This window comes from Aptenodytes patagonicus, chromosome 1 (genome assembly GCF_965638725.1).
Source record: "Aptenodytes patagonicus chromosome 1, bAptPat1.pri.cur, whole genome shotgun sequence".
NCBI lineage: Eukaryota > Metazoa > Chordata > Aves > Sphenisciformes > Spheniscidae > Aptenodytes > Aptenodytes patagonicus.
The window spans coordinates 54,039,117-54,049,380 of NC_134949.1; positions in this window are offsets into that span (position 1 = coordinate 54,039,117).

Below are 10,264 nucleotides of genomic sequence, written 5' to 3' on the forward strand. Positions count from 1 at the left end.
CTGTCTCTATGTCTCCTTAATGCTAGCGTAAGGCTATGGTTTGTAAGAGTAAACAAAACCAAAACTTTGAAGAGCTTGCTTTCCAGCAGGTGCCTTAACCAGATGCCACAAGGAGGAATAACTGGCTTACTTTCTGAACAGAAAAATGAAATACTAGAGAAGATAACTCAAAAAAACTAGAAAAGAGAAACCAAAGACTAGAGAGATTTCTGTCCCTGCCATGCTGATAAAATAAACGCTTACCTACAGCACCAGAGCTGTAAGTGCTTAGCTGATGTCACAGAAGTTACTTCAAATAAGTGCAGATAAGCAAAAATGCTAACGAAGCAATCGGATACATCTGTAACTAGAGCAATAAACTTTTATCTAAACAATCTATCCTAACATGGCACCAGATAGGTTTTGTGGGGTTTTTTTTGGTTTTCTTGTGGATTTTTTTTTAAGAATTTCTAAAAATAATTGTATCTTACAGCTATTATACCTTACAAAATCAGAGCAGGAAAATCAGGAAAAATAAAATTACACTAAAATGTCATTTTCATACTTTTGTTGTTAAACAGGAACCTTAAATGTAGCCTTTCCCCAAAAAGCCTTATGCTACAAACACTCACTTTACTTGCTTACGAAATAGAAAAAATCTGTATTTAAAAAAGTAAAAATACAATTTGAAATACTGGGAACACACTACATACAACTTTGATGGGTTGGGATAATGCCCAATATAGCAGCTGTGCTCAAAGCCTTGATCTGTTTTATAAAACTAGCAAGATAGTTTTTGGTGTGGGTTTGTGACTTGATAGATACTAAATACCATTTCTGCAATCTGAGTGACTTCAATATAAAGCACTAATGTACTTTCATTGTTATCCCATGTGGGATTGAATTATTGATTATTCTGGGTTTTATCATGTAACTTGGCAAGCAGGAAACTCTAAAAAATTAGTTGAATTTTTGTAGTTCCATTGTGCATATATGCTTTATGTTTCTGAAAGAATTCATTGCTTGATTCTTACTGATTGACAACCATTACAAGAAACAGATTTGCAATGAAATGCCACCTTTGCATTATATACGCCACATGTTGCAAACCAGAACGGTACAGTTGAAGCTCTTTGATTAAGCAAGCCCTATAAATACTACTTAAGTGGATCAGATCATTAACTGGTTGCTGGGTAGGAGATGTTTCCTTATTCTTTTCATTACAAAGCCTTGATTTTCTGCACATTGGAGAAATTAAATAAGTGGAGGTCTCTTCACACATTATTGCCAGCTTAACTGAGCTCGATCCCATGTATAGCACTCCTTTTGTTGGAATTTTACTTAGGACTCTGTGCTTGCTACTTTTCCAGGCCCTTTCTGGTGCAGCCATCTCTTGCAGCTCCTCTCTCTTCGATTTTTCTTTCCTACGTCAATGCCCACAGGCATGGCTGTGCAAAATCATAGAAAGGCAACAAAAATCAGAGGGCTCTGACAATTTTTTTCTGGTGATACTTGGTAAGAGAATGCTGAATTTAAGACAGTGCCAGCCTGAACTTTGTGCCTGTTGCTCTTCAGCTGGAGATCGTTGCTTTGCCATCAGGGGCTGCAGAAGGGAACCTAACCTGAGGCTCTGCATCTTTGCTTGATGGTCCAGCTCTGGCAAGCTGCCAGACTGTGCGATGGAGGTGGCTGATGAGGAGGCGTGTGTTTCTTTTGCAACCTGTTCTACGGGCAGTGTGAGACTGAAGGAGAAATGTTAAAAGCAGCTGCAGGTAAGTGATCCAGAGGATTACCGAATCCAGATCCTAGCATGATACAGCAATGGTTCAGAGCAGAGAGGCAGATTTCAGGGAATGGCTGAGAAAAAAAGCAGTGGAAACTGTCATCTGCCAAAATGGCAGAATATCCAGTACCAGCCCCGTAAGCATGGACTTGTTTTCTTTGAGATACTGCCCCCCGCCCACCCGCTCTGTTCAAATTCCTGAGTTGCCTGTGCAGAGGGTGCTGGCTGCTGCTGTCTCATGAAAGAGCTTAACTGGTCCTGACAACTACTGCTGCTGGCGGGCAGCTGCTTGAGCTCAGGTTTAATTGAGCCATAACACACTTACTGGAACATTTCAGTTCTGTGTGTTTATTTTTGTTGGAAATGGCTACTTTGTTAGATTGAATGACACTGATTAGAAAGTTGAATAAATTACTCATTTTTTTCCCAGTTTTGCTGTAACAGACATTTTCTGGTGAAAGGTAGGTAAAATATTCAGTACATAAAACTACATAGAGATTAGATTCATAAAAAAGGAACTTCATTAAACCTGTGTGTTTTGAAACGAATTTATTTGAACAAAAGTATTAGTAATTACAAGCACTGTCCTGAATGTGCATTACTGGTCACCATGTCCTTCAAGATGCCGCAGTTATGAATTGCATTCTTCTTCAGTTCCTTTTTATGCATGCATTGTAAGGGAAGAGAAGATTTTGCTTATTCAGTGTTGCTCAGTTTCTTAACTTTGAAAAACTGGTGTTATTAAATGGAAATAGAACTGAAATCCTTTCCACTCCTTCAAAAAAACTGCAGCTGGTGCTAGGTGCTTAGCCAGTGATTTCAGCTAGCTTAGCAATATGAATATTTTTAGAAGTCTGGCAAAAACGTGGTTTTTGAATTTTTTAATTTATAGATTGTAAGAGATGACATATTTAGTCAGTGACATAGGTTGTCAGGACTTAAAATATTAATTTTAAACAGACTTATTTTGCTCAATGAAACAAAAAGTTGACTTACCATTTTAAGCTGTGTCTCTCTATGCCATAATCAATTTTTTAATGAGAAGGGGCTACACAAAAGGTATTCTGGAGCTTATTTTATTCTAATATAACTAAGCCTTACCTGCAGTTCAGCATAAACACAACTGCCCCTTCCAAGGCAACCGTAGCATATGTGGATTTTCAGCTCTGTTTTTAAGATTAACGTGACTGCTCAGTCACCCTTCTCCCTCACTCCTTCTCAGCCCTTTGCAACTTTGAACCCATTGCCCACTTTCAACCCTTGTTTGATGAGAGTGCGATTAAAATACTAAAGGTAAGGAATTCATGTAAGTTTTATGGAAACCATTGGCGCATTAGAGGGACCAACTTTGCACTTCAAGTGAGGGAAGGGCTGTAGAGTGAGATAGCTCCTATTAGGCACTAGAAAATTCATGTAAGGGAGAGCCCCAGGAAGGCAGGTTTTATAATTCTGATCTTCACATAGTAGCTGGTTTGGATATTTACTTAGCTATTCCACAGGTTTGGTTTTCAACAGTATTTAAAAGGAAAGAATTTTTTCATTAACTTCTATCATGATGTTTTCTTTTAAAGAGTTCAGATCTGGGATTAGAGGAACATAATGCACTACATGGTAAAATTTGGTGACTCAATCCAGTAAGAGACTGTACTCACAAGTTGGGTATCACCACAGATAGTTTTGAATAGCAAGTTATGCATCTACTGCCTGGCATAGATTATCTGTTAAACATGGAGAGAAGACAGTACCAAAGACTATTACCCTTTAAAATCTGTTTTCCTAGTAAGGGAGAAAGGGGAACCAGACAAATTTGAAGAAATGGAATGATCTTTTGAGTAACTTGTAACAAAAAGATTTCTAAAAACATCAAAGCGGTTCCTTGCTGATAGTGACAGGCTGTAAAAGGCTGTAAGAGATCTTAACTTTCAAAACAATCTGTAAAATATAATAAAACTACCATAAGGTGTCACTATAACCCAAGCAATTTTCAAATAAATTGCAAACATGGAAATTTTCTTATCTAGCTACCAGGCTTTCCTTATACTGCTTTGTGAAAGTAAAAAAGGACCTACTTTTAAATAGCATAAAGTATTCCTGTATGCATAGAAATCATCATATTCAATACACCAGCTTTATTTTTTCCTTTTTTTTTTTTTCTGGTAGGTGTATTGTCACCCTTTCTTAGCATTTAGACCCATTCACTTTTGGAAGAGCAGTGAAGAGTATTTGCAAAGTCAGCCACAAAAATATCAGATTTAGAAAACTACATTTTACACAGTGGTTATTGGCTGTATATACGGAACTTTTTTTTACCTTAGAGGGGCTTCTATTGAAGAAGTTCATGCTTAATGTATTTACTTGTATGAAATTGAAAATAAAAAAATATTTTCTGGCATTAAATATATCTGCAATAGTATAATGATACAGAAGCTCTGTCCTTTTGAGGGGAAACAGATGTACTTCACATAATAGCTTTCCACACAGAAATGCTTCAAAAAGCCCTCCTACTTACTGTGTAAGGTGTAATAAATTACCATTTAATTAGCAGTTTCCAGTAAGGAAAACTATAAATAAGAATTCCTATTTCCATTATTGTTTCATTTGTTGTTAGCATCCCAGGAGCCTCTAGTTTTATTTCTTGTCCAACTGTGATCGAATTTCCTTGCTATCAGCTACCTGATCAGGAAGCAGAAACTAGAAACTAAAGATGGATTTTTTAACCATTTGAAATGAATGCCAGTTTTGCCACAGACGTCAGGGAAACAAACATATCATCTGAAAACTTTATTTGGGCTGACTCAACACAAAGCATTTTGACACGGCAGGAAGGGACTTAGTTCTCATATATGGTAAAATAGTAGCAAAATGAAGTCTTTGAATCCATCTTCATTTATGGAGGAAAAGTGCAGACATTGTAAAGCCACAGATTTCAAAACCTGAAGGACCATTTTGATCATTTAATCCAAACCCTTGTATAACATGGGATCCCAGGTCACCCTTTTTATCTTTGACTTCTGTAGATCTCGAAGGCTGAATTCCTACAGTACCCTTCTTTAATGTAATGTTGCAATGACTCTTATAATAGAATAGGGTCTCCAGTACACCAGGCACTATACAAATACAGAGGGAGAAATGGTTTCATCCTGAAGTTTCACGTCTAATGGTAAAATATGCGTGTCATCTGAGTGGACCTTTGCATGTGCGAAGTGCTGAAATAAACTTCTTTGAGAAGATAATGTGGAAACTCACCTAGGAGCCCTGATTTCGCCCTTGGAATCCTGAACTCATACCCCGATGCTGATAATCCCATGTTTCCAGGGAGCACGTAGCTGACGCAGGCTCCAGCAAGCGCATATGGTGGTAAGGTTTGCGATTTGAAAAGTGTTATTGCTTAGGTTAGGTTTTAAACTCTGCTTGATACTCAGTTTCACGATGAATGAAATGATCTTTGCTCACACTTATCTTTACACAGCCACTTCTGTGGCATGTCTAAATGTTTGTTCTTTTTATTGTGTCTGGATGCTTCTTTTCTTGTTTCTTTTATTTACTGTTATCTGCAGTTGTGATTTCTGTTGGAAATATGATGAAAGATGAAAGAGACTCTCATATGAAATCCACGGTTGACATTTTTTCTTTGGAAATAATTGGTTTCAGGAGAAAGCTAAGGCTGCTGCAGTTCCTTCCCCTGAAGAATCTGACCATGGGCAAAAATCACGTGAGCATTTTTGTTCCCTGGGTGCTCTGCCCCCATCTCAGGAGAAATGCAGTATTACAACTCTTGTCTCCTACTGGAGGATTTTTATTTGCCTTATTTAATGCTCTGCCTCCTGAGGTGAACTGACAATTTCAGCTTTGAGTGACTTTACTAGGGGGATGCAAAACAAAGGAGATGTTGTAGTGGGTGTCTACTACCAATCACCCAGCCAGGATGTAAGCACTGATGAATTATTCTATAGGCAATTAGGAGAAATTTCTGGATCAGTAGCCCTTGTCCTTATGGGAGATTTCAACTTCCCAGACATCAACTGCGAACATCACACTGCTGTGACAAGCAGGTCTTGGAAATTCTTGAAGTTGTAGGAGTTAACTTCTTGTCACAGGTACTCAGTGAGCCAACTAGGAAAGATGCCTTCCTACACTTGCTATCTGTGAATAGAGAAGGACTCATGGGGGATGTGATGGTAGGTGGCTGTCTTGGCCACAGTGATCATGAAATGGTTGAGTTTAAAATTTCAGTGGAAAAAAAAGGACAGCAGAGTGGCTACCCTGGACTTCAGGAAAGCAAACTTTAAGCTATTCAGGGAGCTATTTAGCAGAGTACCCTGGGAATCTGCTTTTGAGGGCTTAGGTGTCCACGAGTGCTGGTCAGTCTTTAAGAACCACCTTTTAGAAGCACAGGAGCAGGCAATTCCACTGTGTTGTAAGTCAAGCGAGCGGCGCAGAAGATCAGCATGGCTGAACAGGGAACTCCTCGTGGACCTCAAGAGGAAAAAGAAATTGTATGATCTCTGGAAGCGAGTTTTCTTAAGGGGATGCCGCAAGCCAAATCTAGCCCCATGTCTGCAAGGCACAGCTGTTGTTAGAACGGCACATCTCCTATACGTGCACTTGACCAGTTTCCAAGTTTTCTTACAACTCATTTTATTCTTGAGCACCCGAGGTAATGACAGTATATGAGCCCACAGCAGTGGCTGTCTACATGCTGGTTTTATGTCCATGTTGGCTCTAAAATACACTTTTAATACAGCCTTACTAGAGGTCTTTGGTGATATGAGTCTGTAGTTTCCGCGGTAGCTACAAGTTGTATGAGCCAGGAGTAGTTTTAATTTTGCAAAATATTTCTTTGCAAGTGCAGGCCTAAATCATGCTGTGTCTTGGACTTAGATTCCAGCTTGCAAGCAGCAGACTTACAATGATATGATATAATAAAATGTGTTTTAAGAAGGTCTGAGACATCAGAAGGAGAACCACAATTTAATTTCTGCAAAAGAAAATTAAGGTATAGGGTTAAAACAGGAAAGAAAAAAGTAGGAACAATGACAGCTGGGTCCATAACGGCTATCATGTCAGGTCTTGTTAAGGAAGAGCTTTCCTCAGCTGATGCTCCAAAATGTGCATTGGGATTAGTCACATAGGGATTCCCATGGCCTCATCCAGCGCATCTTTGTTGGGAATTGGGTGGTGCCCCTATGGATGGTGTCCCAACAGGAGCAGGGTACTGCAAAGCTGCTGTGACACTCTCTGCAGCAGTGTTTTGGAGTCAGGGCATTTTACTACCCTGTGAACCTGGGGAGGAGGAAGCGGAGAAGCAGCGCTGTTCCTGTCGAGCCGCCTCCCTGCAGAGAAGCAAGAGTGAGTAACGCCCTTTCTTTAAGCCTTAAGGAAAGGGTCAGTGAATTTCAAAAGGGGCCACCGCTGCAGCACTGCAGAACTGCAGGCAGTGGAAGGATTGCAAAGCATAAAGAGGAGGGAGAGGTGAAACCTGCTGTGAGAAATGGACAACTCTGCTAGTGGTGAGGTGGGCAATACGGCTAATGAGAGCCCCTCCATCCATGAGGGTAACGTACCCTGCCAGATGCCAGCCAGGACGTATCTCTGAGGGAGTTGCTCGAAGCATTCCCAAATGCACGCACAAATCACTACATTTTGAGCATAGCTCCTTTCTTGTGTCTGCTCTGTGCTCTTTTAACTGAAGCAGGACCAGAAGTCCAGGAAGAAGGGCAAACTAAAAACCTCCGTTCCACAGCTGCTGGGAGATAATGGTTTTGAACACCACTTTCCAACCTGAGCCCCCAGCCTTTCAAGGCGAATTCCTTGGACTGGGATTTGCACCATTTCCAGTTTGGAGCTGGGTTCTCACACGGTTTCAGGTGTTCAGCTGCCCTAAGAGCTTTCAGGGAACTATCCCAAATGTTAGCAAATAGATGTCTGTGTAAACGGAAGACAATTTCATTATACACTTCTACATATATACATCCCTACAAACACACATACCTCTGAAGTTTGGCAGTTAGCCTGCTAGTTTTATTTTCTGTGTGCCCTCTGAAAATCAGAGACCTTGTTTAATGCGTGCACGTGATTGCGTTGGGCCTGCGCTCCTTTCCACAGTGGTAACCTTGTTGCTCTGGCTGTCAGTGTGTCCCGGTGGGCCAAGGTGAGCCAGGGCCAGGGGCCTGGAGTGAGAAACCAGGAGGAATTGCCCCCTCTCGCTCAGCTGTGGAGATGGCCAGGTTCAAGCCTCTGAGCAGTGTGAGGAGGAGGAGGCGGCGCAGCTGCTCCCCGGGCAGCAAGACATGCTGCAGGGAGGGTTTACCAGGCAGTCCTTGCGTTGGCAGCGAGAGCAGTTGCTGTTCAACCCAGCTAGACAGAAATACACCCAGAGAAGCCCTGCTACAGGCATACGGGTAGGTAGTGCCGGGAGCTGGCTGGCCCCATGGCCCTAGCTGCACTTACTGCTCGCTATGGGAGGACTTCTGCTAGGACAAAGGTGTGAGCCTGGAGTTTTCCAACACTGCTCTACAGCACATGAATTATTCAAAGAGGAGAAAGAAACTGTAACCAGTTCTGCAACAAAAGAGACTCCAGCCAAGCAAAACATCCTCAGCTCCCAAGTACCGCCCTCCCTCCCCTCCCTCCCCTCCCCTCCGTCTTCTCTTCATATTTATGCTAGGAATAAAGGATTTCAGTGCAGGCTGCTTACTTGCCTCACCTAACCATGAGGAAGTGTTTTTTTTCCAATATTCCCTTCCTCGTAGTGGAGCTGGGACAATCCAGACGTTTGGTATTTATATTACGGAGACATCTAAAACCCAGAGACTGATGGCCCATGCAAGGAGCCAGAGGAGGAAGGGAGGGGTGGATAGTCCTTGCCCCACTTTGGCCCAGATTACATCCCACTCAATCCTACTCACTCAGTTGAAACACCCAAATGAGGAGTCTGTAAGTGCCCTAAGGCAGCTGAAAACAACTCAGATCCAGTTTGTTTCTCTGGAGGAATTGCTTTCTTGCTTTCTTTTTCCTTCTCTCTCTCTGTAGAGTCTGGGTAGACCAAACTCCGAACAGAAGGGGAAAAGCATGGCCACTGTGCCTGGAAGGATAATGATAATATAGGGCAGGAGGGAGGGAACAGAGCCACAGCAGCTTGCTCAGGGGCACCAGGCGGACAGTGGCAGAGCAGGAGCTGGGGTTTGTGGGTGGGCAGCTGCCTGCCCACCTGCCCTCCACACGGCAACTCGCAGCCGGGGTCTTCTAGGGGAAACCAATTCTTCTCCTGCTGGTGGCCTGGCGAGGCATTGACGGGCTCTTAATTTAACTTTTCTTGGGAGATCAAGGGGATTGTGGCAAATGCAAAGCGCTCTATTTTTCTAACAACCTGGAAGGTTTCTGCCTTCCCCTCCACCCAGGGAACAGGGAAGGGCTGACAGGAGCCCAAAACCAGTATGAAATGTGGCTCTTTTTTTTTTTTTTTTTTTTCTTGTCATCCATAACCCAAACCCAATAACTGAGGCCTCGCCAAAAGCAGAATTTCTTCATTTGACTCCAGCCAACATGCAGGCTTGACGAGCGTACTGGCAGGATGGATTTCCACAAGTGCTTTCATTAAATACTTTCCATCATGCTAGGAAAAGTGTGTTGTCATCATGAAGTCATGTTGAGTTGGACAGGTTCACCTCTTTCAGCCACTTTGTGTTTCAAAAATGCAATGCATTTAATTTATAGCCAGTCTTTCATTGCTTATTCAAACAGCATCACACCAATGCACCTCTGCATCTGTCTGCCCAAAGGCCCAGGAACATCAGTAATAAATGACCAGGCTGAGGAAGGTGGCTCTGGGTTCAAACCAGCAGGTGCATTGGGGTAGGGGGGCTCATCTGGGCGGGGGGTATATAGTGAATGGGAACTGTAGCTTGCAATAATTCCCTCCCTGCAGAGAGGACTTGTAAATGTTTAATAAACTTCTTGCCTTTGCCATAGATGAAGTCTTATTAATGAACTGGAGTGGCTTGAGGACAGGTATTGTGTCCGTTACTATAGCACCACCTTGCACAGGATCTCACAGCAAAAGAGGCAGGGGAGGGAGGGAGGGAGGCAGGCGCTGAGGATGAGCCCCAGCGAGCCAGCCTGAGGTTCACCTCTGATGCAGGCAGCAGCATCCAGCCCAGGGACACCGGCCCTCCGCAGCTCCTCCAGCTCGCCAGCTGCAGCCTCCAGACTAGCTGCCCATACAGGTACCCGACCCCACACAGATGCACGGCAGAGCTGCTGCAAGTGCACCACCGAGTCCCTGAGTGCTTCCGAGGGGGTTTCGCTCCAGAGCTCTTCCCGACTGACTTTCTGGCTTTGGAAGATCTGTTTTGATTTTTTTTTTTTTTTCTTCCATGCTCCTTTCTTGAGCAACTGGTTGTTATTGCAGAGGTCACTGAGGGGACCGGCGGAGGCTCCCAAGTCTGGCATCGGGAAATATGACAGCAGAAGTGAATGCTTGTTAACATAAGGGATTTACTG